The 18,037-nt window shown below is 32.3% G+C and overlaps 1 protein-coding gene across 4 annotated transcripts in view; it reads left to right on the top strand.

The window, feature by feature from the left end:
- Positions 1-18,037, top strand: part of LOC134721367 (uncharacterized) — a 43,352-nt gene that overhangs the window by 22,988 nt on the left and 2,327 nt on the right. The window contains exon 1 of one of the 4 annotated variants that reach the window (XM_063584319.1): positions 9,090-9,295. The exons of 1 other annotated variant lie outside the window; for it this stretch is intronic. The gene's annotated coding sequence lies outside the window, so the exon portion shown is untranslated. Of the gene's footprint in view, positions 1-9,089; positions 9,296-11,797; positions 11,819-12,733; positions 13,019-18,037 lie in introns of those variants that run through there. 2 more of the 4 variants (XM_063584321.1, XM_063584320.1) reach the window with 2 other exon arrangements.

Here is an 18,037-nt window from a genome sequence, read left to right as displayed (position 1 = left end):
TAAGGACTTTATATACCATGGTTCAACATGTTAACATATTTAAAAAAAAATCCGAATATGATAATGAGTAAAACACGTGGTATAATTTGTAATATATATATAAAATTATCAGAAAGTGAAAAAAAATGTCGGATTCCAGCAACAAGGATTATGTTATTATTCTAATGGCGGTAAGACTTTTTTTTTTTGTTGGTTTTCAAGATATCATACAAATTATTTTTTTATTTTACAGGCTATTCTTTTCGTCTCATTGAAAAAATGCATATGTTTAAAGATTTCGTACAAACTGCTTTATTTCCGTCATTTTATCAATTCGATAATATAGATCATTTGTTAAAAAACAATTTTAATGATAAAACACTAGTCTAAACAGTTGCGGATCCAAAAAGCGTAGATAGTGAACATCTCCCTATTTGATCGCCAAAAAATACCACGTTTTTTTACAAATTAAATATGAATTTTAGAAAATAAATATATCGTCCAAAAGTGTGTTTGTGTCTTGCTCCGCTAGTCGATATCTATGCTTTTTCCTGGGCTTACCCCCCCCCCCCTATTTGGGGGTCGAAATTTAGTTGAATTTTCCCATAGGAAATGGTACTACCTTGTAGTATTAATTTGATCTTTTCCGAACTGAAAAAAGAAACTTTCAGGTTGGTTTTTTTTTTAGCTCACCTGGCCTGAAGGACCAAGTGAGCTTTTCTCATCACTTGGCATCCGTCGTCCGTCGCCGTCGTCGTCTATTAACTTTTACAAAAATCTTCTCTTTTGAAACTACTAGGCCAAATTTTACTTGGCCACAATCATCATAGGGGTATCTAGTTTACAAAATGTTTTTTAAACGCAATTTTACCGTTTTTGGTTATTATCTGGAATATTATTATAGATAGAGATAAACTGTAAACAGCAAACATGTTCAGCAAAGTAAGATCTACAAATAAGTCAACATGATCAAAATAGTCAGATGACTCCTTAAGGAGTAATTGCCTTTTATAGTTAATTTTACAATTTTTTCTTAAATTTTTGAAACTTTTATAAATATCTTCTCCTGAAACTACTAGACCAAATTTAATCAAACTCGGCCACAATCATTATTAGGGTATCTAGTTTTAAAAAAATGTGTCAGGTGACCCGGCCAACCAACCAAGATGGCCGCCATGGGTAAAAATAGAACAAAGGGGTAAAATGTAGATTTTGGCTTATATCTCTGAAATCAAAGCAAATGAATCGGACAACCGGTTGTTAGGTTGCTGCCCCTGAATTAGTAATTTTAAGGAAATGTTGTCGTATTTGGTTATTATCTTGAATATTATCATAGATAGAGATAAACTGTAAACAGCAATAATGTTCAGCAAAGTAAGCTCTACAAATAAGTCAACATGACCTGTTGACCCCTTAAGGAGTTATTGCCAATTTATAGTTAATTTTTAACAATTTTTCGTAAATTTTGGTAATCTTTGACAAAAATCTCCTTTTTATCTCCAAGATGAATTTAACCAAAGTTGTAAACAATCATCATTAGGGTATGTGGTTTAAAAAATGTGTCTGATGGCCCCGCCTGCGATACCCAAGATGGCCAATATGGCTAATAATAGTACACAGGATTAAACTGCAGTTTTTTTACTGATATATTCTAAACCCAAAGCATTTCGAGCAAATCTTTCAAAAACAAAATTGTTCATTAGGTCAAGATCTATCTCCCCTGAAATTTCAGACCATTTTGGGAACCCGGTGTTTGGTTGCTGCCCCTGAATTTGTAATTTTAAGAAAAAAAATCAGCTTTTGGTTATTATCATGAACATTATTATAGATGGAGATTAACTGTAAACAGCATTATTGTACAGCAAAGTAAGACCTACAAATAAGTCAACATTACCAAAATGGTCAGTTGACCCCTTAAGGAGTTGTTGCCCTTTAAAATAAATTTTAAACAATTTTCTTAAATTTTGTAATTTTTTATAAAATAATTTCTACTGAAACTACTAGGTCAAGTTCATTATAGATAGAAATACTTGTATATATCAAGAATTTTCAGTTAAGTAAAATCTACAAACACATCACCATCACCATAACACAATTTTGTCATGAATCCATCTGTATCCGTTGTTTAATATGCGCATAGACCAAAGTGAGCGACACAGGCTCATTAATGCCTCTAGTTTTAAATCAAGGCAACTCATAACAATCCTCTTTAGTTTGAAAAAGGTTTCCTAAGATGTGGTACAAATGATGTATAAAAGCTTTTTTTATAAAATGAAAACTTATAAATGTTCATAACCTTTTGCATTTTTTTCAGTTTCCTAAATATTCCAGAGGCGGATATATTAATTTAAGGGTAAGAGCTTCAGCCACGGAATAGCATGAAAATGTTTTACCATAGCTAAGCTCTGCTTTTTCCTCCTGTATTCTATTTGAACTGCATGGCTTATTATCAAAGTATGGCACAACTTTAAATTGCTGATAATATATACCATGGTTTCCCCTCAACACACTTTTTAAGCAAATAATGTCATTAAAACATCAAAAGATACAATGACAGGTTTTTGTATAGTCGAACATGACATAGTGATAAAATATTTGTCATTTTTATCCGGCTTGAATTTGTACTATAGTAACTAGGTACATATGTTTTTCTAAGTTTTACAAATGATGGTAATACACATTTGAATAGATAATGACATTCATTCCCGATATCGCTTTTGAAAAGGTTACAATTTCTATTCTCTTTTGGTATCCCGGCCCATATTCCAGTTTCTATAGGAAATGTATTAAATACTCATCTCAGATTTAAATCAGTAATGAATACCCTTTCGTTTTCCTCGAGATTCATCAAACATGTTTCCAATTCAAACTTGTTTTTAAATACATACTCGAATTCTCACTTTGTAGAATTTTTAATATGCGATACCAAATGCTGAATGAATCTTTTTTTAGTTAATTTAAAATTTAACGCGGTTTTTTATCCATATGTACCTGGACTGGTAAATCCAAACAAAACTAAATCCACATTCGTCCAAAGTAGATTTTCTGTACGAAATTCATTTGAACTTTTTAGGATTAGTTTTAGTTTAAACATATTTATTTATAGTGGATTGGGAAACAAGTTTTTGCAACTTATAGTAATCCCTTTCCACTTTGTGGGTACGAGTGCTGCCTTGTAGCGGCATTAGTCTACTCTTTTTCGAAATCTACTAGGGTGTCTTTTACGTGCAAAAGATATGGCTCTCTCTTAACACGGGTAAACCATTTATCGTCCCCTTCCGACGGACTATCATCGTTTCCTCAAAACCATACTCGCAAATGGTGTCAAGGGAAAGCCGAAAATTCAGTTCCTGAAATTTCATTCCCGAACGGGAATCGAACCAGTTTTATATACTCGAACTGATTAGTTTTATATACTATATTCAAACATTAATTTATACATCAATGCTGATTGATAATTTACGATCATTTATCATTAAATCATCCCAAAAAGGCAACTTTTTTTGTTTTATAACAATTTCTAAAGGATATTTCCCAGTTTCACCATAAAACGTGTAGTTAGATGTTTCTATGACTTAGTTTAATATATTATTGCGAAATTGAAGATGCATTTTTTTCAATACAATTTTTATTCCAAAACCCCATACTTCAGCTGAATATTAGTATGACAAAACTGGAACAACAAGACAATCAAAAAGTTTAAATTGTAAATCAAAAGGTATACTAACATTTTCAAAGGAGAAGGTCCGGTAAAGACCAATTTTGACCTCAAATTTCAGGTTCATGTGACAAAAGATTTCGACCACTTTTTAAACACTAAAGTCTCTATTTCATTTGAATCAATTAGTTTATGTGAAAGATTTTAACTGATTTAGTCATCAAAAACGATCCGATTCAAGGTCAAATATGAAAAATCTACCAAATATGCCGAAAAATGTCACTTTTCAGAAGGTTTTTGGTAAAAATGAAATTGGCCGCATTCTTGTTCATCCTCAACCTTTATATATGTTCTGAATTATCCTTAAATACAATTTGCATTTCAATATTAAGGATGAAAACGAATGCGGGGACTTTCGTTTCACATGAAAACCGTCTAAAATTCAACTAGAATGCTAGAATTGTGAAGATTTCAGTAATCTAGCATGACTTAATGGTGCTAGTTCTCGATATATGTATATTGTATTGTCAAAAACAGCCAATATGTATTTAGCAGAAGCATTCTACTGTCCAATAAATAATTTAAAGTTTACTTTTAACAATTTTGTAAAACTGCTATATTTGGGGCCAAAAAGGGGCCTTATGGGACCTACTCCTTTATAAAATAAGGCATAAATTGACAACAACACGTTTAATAATTTGATGCATCCGAAGCGATTTTCAGGGTTTACCTTTTCATCAGGAACGCTCAAATTCCCCCAAACATTTGAAATCCAATGACTTATAGGTACCGAAACCGTTATAGAGCTATATGACAAAAATACTTAAAATAAATAGCCAAATTCATCCAAGTCAAATTTGACTGAGGGAGTTGAAACCTTAGTTTCTTAATAATTCCAAAATTTATAAACGGACAGTTTTAGATAAGTTTGTTAAATCATGTCAGTACCGAACTAACGACTACTGAGCTGATGATACCCTCGGGACTGATAGTCCACCAGCAGAGGTATCGACCCAGTGATGTAAAAAAATGCATTAATGCCTGCTGAGGTTGATCATGTATTTTTTCTATCGATTGGAAAAGTTCCATAGTAATTAAACATAACCCCTAGTTAAGAATTCGAATCCACTGTTTCCATTATTTGATCATTAGTCCTAAATGCATTTAAATTCATCATCTTTCCTTTACTAAAAACACTACTTTTGTTTTACCATGGAAGTATTATATTGACGTTCAGGAGCTGTCAATATAATACTTCCATGGTTTTACCAATGTTAACTTCCAGTTGCCATAAATTACAATATTTCTCAAATGATTTCAATGCTTTTTGTAAACCTTCAGGCGTTTTAAACATAATGACAGTGTCGTCAGCATACACTATCAAGAAGAGTTTGATATAAAGTAATATTTTTTCTTAGCGTAAATCTGAAATATTTTCTTGACAGTCTACATTATTATCAACAACAAAAATCTTCTTTGTCGTTCAAATAAGTTGAAATCAAAACTGGTGACAAATTTTCTCCTTGCCTCACACCTATCTCACAATTAAATATATGGAATCTGATGTACAGTAGTTGTCGTTTGTTTATGTAATATATTCGTGTTTCTCGTTTCTCGTTTTGTTTATATAGATTAGACCGTTGGTTTTCTCGTTTGAATGGTTTTACACTAGTAATTTTGGGGCCCTTTATAGCTTGTTGTTCGGTGTGAGCCAAGGCTCCGTGTTGAAGGCCGTACTTTAACCTATAATGGTTTAATTTTTAAATTGTTATTTGGATGGAGAGTTGTCTCATTGGCACTCACACCACATCTTCCTATATCTATCAAGTACTCATTACCGAGTTTGCCTCGTGTCTTTAAATTTTGGTAGATTCAGATTCAATAGTTTATTAAAGTCTCACCACATACATGATTAAAACAAGAAACAATTATAAAATTAATTATACAGTGAACATAGATAAAACAATTAAATACATGTATGTGCCATTCTTTAAAGAATTATGAGAGACTATTAAAATACAAATAATACTTATTCATTTTATAAAATACTACAAATACAGTAGTTACTGATATAAAATACTGTTTCTCCTTGTTAAAATGTTATTGCAGGTTTTGGCAACAATATTACAAATATTGGTATTTTTAAATATATATAAATTCTTCATCAGACAAGTTTAAAAACATATCATTATGACACAATATATCAATAAAAAGAGCATGTCTTAGATCTTCATACAAGGGACAATTTAAAAGTACATGTTTTTCATCCTCTAAAATATTGCAGTTAAAACAGACTTTTTCGTCTAGATTTTTTCTTTCATATCAACCAGTTTCAATTTCTAATGGTGCTACACCACATCTAAACTTTGAAAAAGCACTACGATGGCGCTGTGGCATTTTTTGTAGCAAATATTGCTCAGTGTTATAAGTATGTTTAAAAAAGTTTATATGTTCTCAATTTACAACCGGTACTATATGAAAAAATTCTTGTTTACCAGTCTTTTTTGTAATTATCAAACATTTTCTCTTCTAACTGAGATATACTATAACTATCAAGAAAATTTTCATTTATTTTACAATATCTTTCAAAATCAAATAATTTCAACATCTCCATAACTTTGAAGCACCAATTTTTTTAATTCACAACTACCTTTCATCACTGACCATTTAAAAACTTTATAATTAATTCTATTATTGTCCATTTTTGTACATTTGGACCAGTGTCTAAAAATATTTATCCACTGTTTAACACATGGTGGTTTCCAGCCCATGTCACCTGACACAGCATCGTTTGGGGTATATTTACCCACACCCATGTAGAAACGCATGGCGCGATTCTGTACTGCAGTGATGCACGAGAAATCTCTCGTGTTTTTGTTGACTGATTTAGTGATTTCAGCATTCAAACAGTCCAAATAAACATGTAAAAAAAACATTGGCTTGCGTTGAAACATAATCTACATTGTTTTGATGCCCCGCCTACGATAGTAGAGGGGCATTATGTTTTCTGGTCTGTGGGTTCGTTCGTCCGTCCGTTCGTCCGTCTGTCCCGCTTCAGGTTAATGTTTTTGGTCATGATAGTTTTTGATGAAGTTGAAGTCCAATTGACTTCAAACTTGGTACACATGTTCCTTATGATATGATCTTTCTAATTTTAATGCCAAATTAGAGATTTTACCCGAATTTCACGGTCCACTGAACATATAGAAAATGATAGTGCGAGTAGGGCATTCGTGTACTGAGGACACATTCTTGTTATATATCAAATGCAACGTACACTAAATTTGATTGCTATGAACCACGTTTCTTTTTGGTACATGTACAGACTGTACAGTATAGTACATCTCTTTTATTCAGCATTGTTGCTGTTTTGAACGGTAATAGTAAGCAATACACACGGCTGCCTACAGAAGGGCAATAAGCCTGATCTACAAATTGTATTGGCAATTTGCAAGCACGCTAGGGGAAATTAACAGACAGACAGTCTTGAAGACGGACCTCAGTATTACGTCCCATACTGTAAAAAAGGATGAAATTTTACACCATAATAACACTATATTCAGAACAATTTTTCAGGAAATCAAAGTGAATATTACTTAACCTTTTTGGTTAGACATCAGGAATTCTATATATATGTAAAAGTATATAGTCATTTTGTCAAAACGTCCACCATATGTTATCAATGTGTATTATAGATAATGCTTGTCGTCTGAAATTTATATTAAATTTAGTCGAAGAGCTGATTATTTGTTTCGGTTTAGTCGAGTAGAAATGTGAAATATAGTAGATGATAGTACCGGAAACTTGTACGAACATATGAATCAATGTTGTAATCACTATTATGCTTTTTCTTTTCGATAGGATATAGTTATGGACAACAAATTGCTTTTTGTTTTTCAGTTTTTGAATTACAGCACTAAGCATCATATTCCTTTCTTTACGTCGCGCAAACTTAGCCACTATGCCCCTTGGACTCTTGTCCTGTTTTGGTTTAAGTCTATGGACAACTTGTGACATGCAAGTTTATCTCCTGCTCTATTTGAATTTCACTCTTAATAAAATCTTTTAGAATTGCTTCAGTGTCCTCTTCTGGATTGTATTAATCTGGGACACCTTATCAAGTTTTTCCTCATTGATCTTTACTGTTGTTCTTTTACCTTCTCTTTTAATTGTCTGTTTTATTCAAATAGAAAGTAATTTTGTTCATCCATGTCCTGTACTCTGTTTGACATTTCACTCAGCCCTTGATCAATGTTAAAGATAGTGTTAGTATGTGTCTTTATTTGTTCTTTCATGTTAGAATCTTCAGTCTATTTTCATGCAGTGTGTTTCCATGGAGACAACACTTTTTTAATAGTATGTCTTCTAGCATATCTTATTTTTTAAGTCTTTCTGCCACTTCACTCATAAATTTATTTAAGTCTGGATTTGTGTATTGGTATGGTGATGGTGTTAATAGTGGTATGGTGGACATCATAACAGGCGGCAATTGTTGATGATGACTGCATCATATCTGCTGGTGTAGTAAGGGGTGCTGGTGGTTGAAAAGGTGTAAACGGATAGCCTGGATACGTCCCATACAATGTTTGATGGGCAGCAGCATAAAAATTACTAGGTAAAGGTGACTGGTTCGTTTCCTGGTTAGTTTGTGGTGTTTAAGGTATGGAGCAGCTGGACTTTGTACAAATGTGTTTGAATTTCATCACTCATTCTTTTGTAACCCTTAATATAATTAGTCTATATTGTGTTTCTAATACACAAAAGAGGTCTAATTAAGAAAATGTGTTCAAAAAAAGGAATAATTAAGTAGGTAAGTAAGTTAATAAGTAGATTATTTATTATAGTGACTTGTGTAATCATACAAATCAAATCAACTATTTTATAATAGTCTCTACATGACCAATACAAACATGAATACAATATATACAGCATGTTTGAATTAAAAGTACAAAACTATCTTAAAACACTCGAGAGCCACTCTCAGAAGATTTATGAGAGACTATTACATAACAATGGACAAATCGATAAAAATACGAAATATTTTTTATCTATCTAAAACATGCTTCGTTTGAATTAAAATATCATAGCAGATTTTTTCAAAATAAAAGCACAAATTTTAATTTGTAAATAAAAATATATTTTTTTCAGTATCATTTTTATTACAGAAGTATGTCAATTAACATAGTTTAACATAATATATACATTTTATTATATACCCGACCTAGTTTATAAAGTTCATATCTTATTTGTGTCACGAATATATAAATGGTATTATTTAGATTAGTCTACCCTTAATTATGACAGAGACATATATGTGTATATATGTCTCTGATTATGATCTGTTAAAGTTTCAGTTGAATTATTCTACCCTAAATTATGGTCTTTTGTATTTCAGTTGTAATGACAAAAGGTTACATGTAACCTTTTTGTCACTTAATCCGTATCCAGTCAGTCATAATAAAAACAAAAAGTATTGGATAGCATTGTTGTTTAATTGCATATAAATAGTAGGTGTACAAATACTATTTTAAAAACACTGTCCAGTGAAAATTGATATTCGATTTTTTGTTAAATCGATGTAAACAAGTTTGAACAAAACGATCAAGCCTTTTAAACTGACCACTGGACAAATCATAATACATGTAGTTTCTTGACAAGGTAGGACGAATTGATTTTTATTGAAAAATATGTAATAATCATATAGGTTCCAACTAATGTTGTCAAGATATTATGTAAAAATCGAAGATAACCGATTATACATTATTTATATGAAATTTAACATTTATGTCACAGCAAAAGAGCCACTACATTACAATGCGGTATCTATAAAAATGCATTTTGCGAATTATCATAAGCAACAACGGAAATGTACGGAAGCGTATTAGGGACATACAAAAAATAAAATTGGCAGTAAATAATTTGTTTAAAGTCGAAATTTTGACATTTCAAATCTCAAAATTTTGACTTCAACTTGAAATTTTAACTTTTCTGATATTGAAATTTTGACTTTCTAAAATCTTGAAAATTCGACTTTTTTAAAACTCGAAATTTCGACTTTTTTTAAACTCAAAATTTCGACTTCTTTTCAACTCAAAATTTCGACTTCTTTTAAACTCAAAATTTCGACTTTTTTTAACTTAAAGTTTCTCAGTATTTATACGTTTGCGATTATCACATTCACAGTCATAACAGCGAGGCGGAAAGCCGTTATTCTGACACACCTATATTAATACGACATACTTTTATTCAACAGTTTAATATATAAAGGCAAGGATTGATAGTTGTGTTATAAGAATGCAAACTTCAAAAAATTCTGTCAACATGCATTTTCTTTCATTTTTTCTACATAAATAAGGTAGTTTGTTTTCTCGTTTGAATTCTTTTACATTGTCTTATCGGGGCCTTTTATAGCTGACTATGCGGTATGGGCTTTGCTCATTGTTAAAGGCCGTACGGTGACCTATAGTTGTTAATGTTTGTGTCATTTTGGTCTTTTGTGGATAGTTGTCTCATTGGCAATCATATCACATCTTCTTTTTTATATGTTCTTTATACAAATGATTACTTCAATATTAAATGAGAATCTACGGAAGCGTATTAGGGACATAGAAAAAATAAAATGGGCAGTAAATTTTGACATTTCTAAACTCAAAATTTCGACTTCTTTTAAACTCAAAATTTCGACTTTTTTTAATTTTAGAATTTCGACTTTTCCTCAGTATTTATACGTTTGCGATTCCCACATTCACAGTCATTTATATCAGCAAGGCGGATAGCCATAAACATCATAAACTTCATAAGCATATTTTAATAAACTAAACCATTTTAAAGAGGTTATTTTAGATAGAAAATCTTGTTTTTGCCGAAGAATAAATAAAAAATGTTTCATGTTCAAATACATTTTTGAAGTCTAGACTTCAGATATGTGTATCAAGACAACCCCGCTATTCCGACACACCTATATTACGACTGCAAACTTCCCAAACTGAATATAAATTGCCAAAATATATGGATGACGCTTTAATAATTTGCGACCATGTCTACTCCTTCTAAAACTGTTATAACTGTGTTTGAACACTAACATCAAAGTTTTAAAAGTACTAAGAAAGAGTCAAAATTTCGAGATTTCAACAGTCGAAATTTCGATTTAAAAAAAAAAGTCGAATTTTTTAGTTTAAAATAAGTCGAAATTTCGAGTTTAAAATAAGTCAAAATTTCGTGTTCAAAATAAGTCGAAATTTCGAGTTTTAAAAAAGTTGAAATTTTGAGTTTAAAATAAGTCGAAATTTCGAGTCTAAAATAAGTCGAAATTTCGAGTTTTAAATAAGTCGAAATTTCGAGTTTTAAATAAGTCGAAATTGTGAGTTAAAATTTGACTTTTTATAAGTCGAAATTTCGAGTTTCAAAAAAGTCAAAATTTCGACTTTTCAAAAAGTCAAAATTTCAAGATTTTAGAAAGTCAAAATTTCAAGTTTAAGTAAAAATTTCGGGATTTGTAAAGTCAAAATTTCAAGTTAAAGTCAAAATTTCGAGATTTGAAAAGTCAAAATTTCGAGATTTGAAAAGTCAAAATTTCGAGATTTGAAAAGTCAAAATTTCGAGATTTGAAAAGTCAAAATTTCGACTTTGAAAAAAAAAGTTCACTGCCAATTTTATTTTTTCTATGTCCCTAATACGCTTCCGTAGAAATGTATCCCTCATAAAGGTTTCCGGGTGTAAATTTGAAAAGGGCATAAACCAGAGACATATACAACAACAGGCAACGACCACTCAATATTAATCAGGTCCCTGGGTTGGGACATGCACATTCAAAATACGGTACAAACCTGGGATAGTGGTATTACAGCCCAAAATAAAAACAAACAATACAAATCAGTTATACCCGTAATGTGTAATGTTAAATAATCATTAAAAACTACTACTTATATGTCTGTTTGAATTTCATTTAAATCCGACTTATACATTTTAATTCAACATTTATTGATTGTGTTAAGGGTGTTTAAAACTAGATTATCCTCCAAAAAATAAGACAATAACAATTGTTCAGTCCTTGATAAAATTCATAACATAATAAAGTTTCGCCTCTTTGCATAAATTGAATGAAAAAGTTGTAGTCGTGGTTCTTTATTTTCTTTTTAAAATGACCAGTATTTTTCTTTCTAAATGGTCAGTATTTCCACGGTAGGTATAGTGTTCGTCTGATATCGTGTTTATACCAGTGAAACGGGCCACTTTTTATTTCGCTTACTAAAAATTTAACTGCTATTTAAAAGCATAATAGTTTTGTTTGTGACGTTCTAAATATACTTGCATATAAATGTATAGTCTATATATGTTCCGGACCATATTAGGACCACAGATGAATTATCACGTTGTAAAATCATTAGATTAATGCACTTTCGATTTAAAAAAGATAATATTTCTCATTTATGAAATATATCTACAATGTAACATAAGTTTTAAAACAAATGCAAATATCGTAATTTTAATAGCTTTTTCACTGTAAAAGTTTTTAAATAAATACAGAAATAATGCATGCAATTTTAAAAAAAAGAGGTATAAACTCATTTACAGTCTTCACGAACTCGTTGATGGAGAGATGTTTCCACTGATATTTGCAATTTTACTAGGGCAGTCAGAGGACATTGATACAACATTCTCTGTATGAATACAGCTAACACCCTACGTCAGATTCACATGAACCCAACGACTTTATTTAATGATAACGAAGCCGCTGTCTGGAATTTTGCCAGACCAGCCTGTTCAAAAATCACTATTAAAGGTTGATTTTAAAAACATATGTTGTGTACAAGATTTAAGTTTGTACAGGGTTTTTGTACAAGTTATAAGTTTTTTGACGCATACCTTCTTGCACCTGGTGATACAGGTTTAAGTTTTAAAATGTGTCAGTTTAAAGTTTAAAATCTAAATTTATATACCTCAACCTATCATTTAGTACCATTCTCCTTGTCCTCAAACGTGAAAAGAGGATACCTGAATGGTTTAAATGCTTATACCACATTCCTATCCATAAAAAAGTCTTTTTGTGGTATTTTAATGTTTTTTTGTATCAATGCTCAGTATTGGACTGTATCGTGAAGTTGTGAAAATTTCACAGAAATATGCGAAACAAAAGACTGTGTTCTTGCATCATCCATTTGTGTTACGCAGTTCAGTAAAATCCTTATAACTTGTACAAAAAATCTGTACACATTAACATTAGAACTTGTACACAACATATATACCCTTTGTGTTTTCAGTTAACAGGACACTTCACCAACTAAAAGAAGAAACAGACTTCCATCAAAATAAGAAGATGTGTTATGATTGTCAATGAGACAACTCTCGCAAAGACTCCTAATGACTTAGAAATTAACAACTGTAGGTCACCATACGGGATTCAACAATAAAAATAATCCCATATCACATAGCTATAAAAGTCTCTAAAATGACAAATGTAAAATAATTCAAACATGAAAACGTATGGCAACATGATCTACAAAATAATGAACGACAATAAATATGTAACTATGGTGGCCGGTTAAGGCCTTTTCGCGTTTTCGCGTTTTCGCCCATCATATTATATAGGGCGAAAACGCGAAAACGCGAAATCGCGAAGTCGAAAACGCGAAAACGCGAAGTCGAAAACGCGAAAACGCGAAAACGCGAAAACGCGAAGTCGAAAACGCGAAAACGCGAAATATTTTTTCTTTCCGATTTCGCGTTTTTTGACTTCGCGTTTTCGCGTTTTCGACTTCGCGTTTTCGCGTTTTCGCGTTTTCGACTTCGCGATTTCGCGTTTTCGCCTTTTCGCCTTTTCGCGTTTTCGCGATTTCGCGTTTTCGCGTTTTCGCGATTTCGCGTTTTCGCGATTTCGCGTTTTCGCGTTTTCGCGTTTTCGCGATTTCGCCTTTTCGCGTTTTCGCGATTTCGCGTTTTCGCCTTTTCGCCTTTTTGTTATATATATACATTTATATAGTTAAGAATCAAAACTACTGGCTACTTAAGGAGCCTGAATCATTCACCCTGCTTTAATGATCATTAATATGTTAAATCAGAATCAGGGATCATTTTAATAGATAGAAAGGGGAATATATAAAAATATAGAAAGACAAAAACATATATGTACATTTTGTGATAACCAAATAGAAGATGAAATCAACTTTTTCTTTTCTGTATTTCAAACAAATCATTAAGACAAGAATTTATTGAAAATTGTAAAAAAAAAAGCAATAAAAATTTAGAGGAATTAGATGATTCAGATAAACTGGTATATATATATGTATTTTAAATATTAAAGAATGTGTGCAGGTTACAAAGCATGTCCCTTTATCAAAAAGTCCTGGTCACTGAGGAAAGTGGACACGGAAACTGCCTAGTCTGAGAAGGATACATTATATATATATATATATATATATATATAAGTACGTCTGAGTCAGTGACAACCCTACAACAGATGTATCCATCGGATCGCCATCAATGATGGTGATACATGGCTGTGTACATAATGTATATACAACTCGTCTAAACATCAACCCAACAATGTTAGATCTGTAAATTTGCTTTCGCAAATTTTTGGTTCTTCCCTCGCCGGGATTCGAGGTAACATATGGCCACCGAAAGCTCTTTTTTTGAGAGCCCAGGTGGTCGTGTGGTCTAGCGGGACGGCTGCAGTGCAGGCGATTTGGTTTAGATTTGTTTAGACGAGTTGTATATACATTATGTACACAGCCATGTATCACCATCATTGATGGCGATCCGATGGATACATCTGTTGTAGGGTTGTCACTGACTCAGACGTACTTATATATATATATATATATATATATATAATGTATCCTTCTCAGACTAGGCAGTTTCCGTGTCCACTTTCCTCAGTGACCAGGACTTTTTGATAAAGGGACATGCTTTGTAACCTGCACACATTCTTTAATATTTAAAATACATATATATATACCAGTTTATCTGAATCATCTAATTCCTCTAAATTTTTATTGCTTTTTTTTTTACAATTTTCAATAAATTCTTGTCTTAATGATTTGTTTGAAATACAGAAAAGAAAAAGTTGATTTCATCTTCTATTTGGTTATCACAAAATGTACATATATGTTTTTGTCTTTCTATATTTTTATATATTCCCCTTTCTATCTATTAAAATGATCCCTGATTCTGATTTAACATATTAATGATCATTAAAGCAGGGTGAATGATTCAGGCTCCTTAAGTAGCCAGTAGTTTTGATTCTTAACTATATAAATGTATATATATAACAAAAAGGCGAAAAGGCGAAAACGCGAAATCGCGAAAACGCGAAAAGGCGAAATCGCGAAAACGCGAAAACGCGAAAACGCGAAATCGCGAAAACGCGAAAAGGCGAAAACGCGAAAAGGCGAAAACGCGAAATCGCGAAGTCGAAAACGCGAAAACGCGAAAACGCGAAGTCGAAAACGCGAAAACGCGAAGTCAAAAAACGCGAAATCGGAAAGAAAAAATATTTCGCGTTTTCGCGTTTTCGACTTCGCGTTTTCGCGTTTTCGACTTCGCGTTTTCGCGTTTTCGACTTCGCGATTTCGCGTTTTCGCGTTTTCGCCCTATATAATATGATGGGCGAAAACGCGAAAACGCGAAAACGCGAAATGGCCTTAACCGGCCACCATATGTAACACAGCAACAAACGACAACCATTGCATTACAGGCTACATACTTGTGACAGGTACATACTTAATGTGGCGGGGTTACACTTATTTGAAGGCGTCAACCCTCCCAATAGCCTGGGAGAGGCAGGCACATACATCTAAAATGGCGGGGTTAACCTTATTTGAGGGCGCCAATACCCCCTCCCAATAGCCTCGGACAGTGATGAAACAATACAACAAAAGAATACACTACAAAAAGAGTGGACATTGACGACTACTTATACATCTCCACAGCAGATGCATGTTGTATACATATCTGATAGTACTAGAAGTATCTGACAGCTAGTTTAAAGCCAATCAAAAATTATTAAAACAAATATGCTTTTAAGACTTAACAATTTTTAAATGATACTTCAATTGTACCTACTATGTTAAAAATAAAATATGTTTATTTGTAACAGGTTTTTTTTTGCTTCTTCATATTTTATAGGTATAGTAACTTTTAATTATATAAGAAATAAACTTCTTTCTTTCATTCAAACGTATGATTTGTATTTATAATTCAATTCAACGATTAACGCCTTATAACGAAAACAAATTTTGTTAACGTCGATCCGTATTGTGTCATTACCGCCGCCATCTTGCTTACATTGGTTGCGAAAAGAAGTTCGGTCAACGCCGTCTATCGAAAAATAAACAACATAAGAACGTAACCTGGGGTCCTGGCTAATGATTAGCTCCGCTACATCGACGCAGTATGATTGGGTCCGGTTTTCCAGGCTACATAAGAACGATCCAGAACAACTTTCGGAAGTCCTCTCAACCTGAGACTTCTATGTGTTATAGTAGTCTCAGTCTCAACCAATCATATCAACGTATTCCCTAATATGCAAATCATAAAAGACAATTGGATTACACGCCTTTTTAAAGGAATTTATGGGTGTCTAAACCACGGGGGGTCAACTTCCTATTATTGGGTATACGGGGATGTGCCAAAAATATGGGTCATTATTTTGCGAGATTTTATATAAGAATGACCCTCCTTTTTAATGACATCCTATATTAAAATGCATTTACGTTTGATAACTGTATATTGATTTGGGGTATGTATTGGTCTACATATCATATATAAATATGCTAAATTGAGAATCTTACGTTATAAAATATATGTGCACCAAACGATGTCAATTCATATATAAAAACTTAAGGGTAGCTGGTATATTTATGAATTATGAGTGATGATGAGTTAGTGCTTATGTAGGCATGGGTCATATTTTAAATATTGTATATAGAGGGAGGGTAGGAGGGGTCCTGATCCCAAAATCCCGAGTTTAAAAACACCCGATCCCGAAGTCCCGATAAAGGTCCTATCCCCCCTCTATATTAGTATAGGTCATTCTTTCTTAAATTTTTATATAACTATAGGTATTGAATTTCAGTGAATGTTATATTAACACATGGCAAGAGTAAAATCTCTTTGTTCTTACTGTGGTATAATCTGGATAATGCACAGCTAAGGTGTGCATTAACTACCTCAGATAACTGCACAGTTCAAATCTATTTTTACCTTTAGGGGCGGTTCTTGGATTTTGAAAGGGGCGTTATTCTATCAAATTAAAAAAAAATCCCCGAGTGTAGCGAGACTAAAGACAATATTGACGTTTTGAAGCTAAAACACGATACTTTGTCAAATCCAAGGGTTACATGTAACGACCTGTTCGCCCCCACCCCCGAGTCTGCCATCTGCCTTGAAATTACGACAAAGATAAACTTCGTGCAAACATCGTAGTTTCAAAATAGGAAAAAGAAATGTTTCTCATTCCTTCAATTTTTTTTTATCTTAAAGCTGGGACATAAACTATTTTATTATATTTTGTGTACAACGTAAATCTATATCAGTGTTTTAAAGTAAAAAAGAAAGTTAAAACAATTTTTGTTAATTTCTGCCCAAAAAGAATTGTGTCTAAGAATATCCGAATATAAATAAATCAATCTGATTTAGATTAGTTTCAGACTCAATGGAATTTATAACGACTTTTTGAATATCCGAATATAAAGGAACTATTTTTGGATCGAATTTAATGAGGACCATATTTCAGTTTGTTTTAAAACAGGGGGATTAGCTTGAGATCAATCAGACTTCATTTAGATGGATGTGTCTTAAAAAGTAATACAGAAGAGAAAAAGAAATTGGGGAAAAGGGGGGGGGGGGGGGTTGCGGGGGTTGCGGGGAGTAAAAGGTTTTGAAAGAGAAACGTATTTTCTGTTTATTTAACATTTTAAATTTAGGCAATCTTATTAAAATAAGTTCTCATCACTTGCTCCTCGATTTTTTATATGTCACACGGCGACATATAAGAAATCGAGGAGCAAGTGATGAGAACTTATTTTAATAAGATTGAAATTTAGGTAATATAATATCTTCCTCGGTTCTTTTTCTCTGTAAGCATATCATTGAGGGAAAGAAATTCAAAAGCAATTATTCTGATTTAAACTCAATAACCCTTGCAGTTATGTTTTTTTTTTATTCATACACCGATTTGAAAGTACACAGTTTGTGAAAGTCTTAATCGTCACCAATTAAATAAAAAAATGGGAATAAATTTAACAGAAACAATCAAAAAAAAAAAAACCCCATTAAATCGCAATTTTAGAATGAGTCTAAATATATTTTTTTTTATCAATTTTAAACTTACCAAAAGTCGTATTTTTGCCTTGCTTTACCCTACAAGAAACTTTCCTATGATCCGTGGATTGCGGACTG

This window comes from Mytilus trossulus, chromosome 6 (assembly GCF_036588685.1).
Source record: "Mytilus trossulus isolate FHL-02 chromosome 6, PNRI_Mtr1.1.1.hap1, whole genome shotgun sequence".
Classification (NCBI taxonomy): domain Eukaryota; kingdom Metazoa; phylum Mollusca; class Bivalvia; order Mytilida; family Mytilidae; genus Mytilus; species Mytilus trossulus.
The sequence above is the reverse complement of the archived record's forward strand: the minus strand, read 5'-3'. Positions and strand labels throughout refer to the sequence as shown.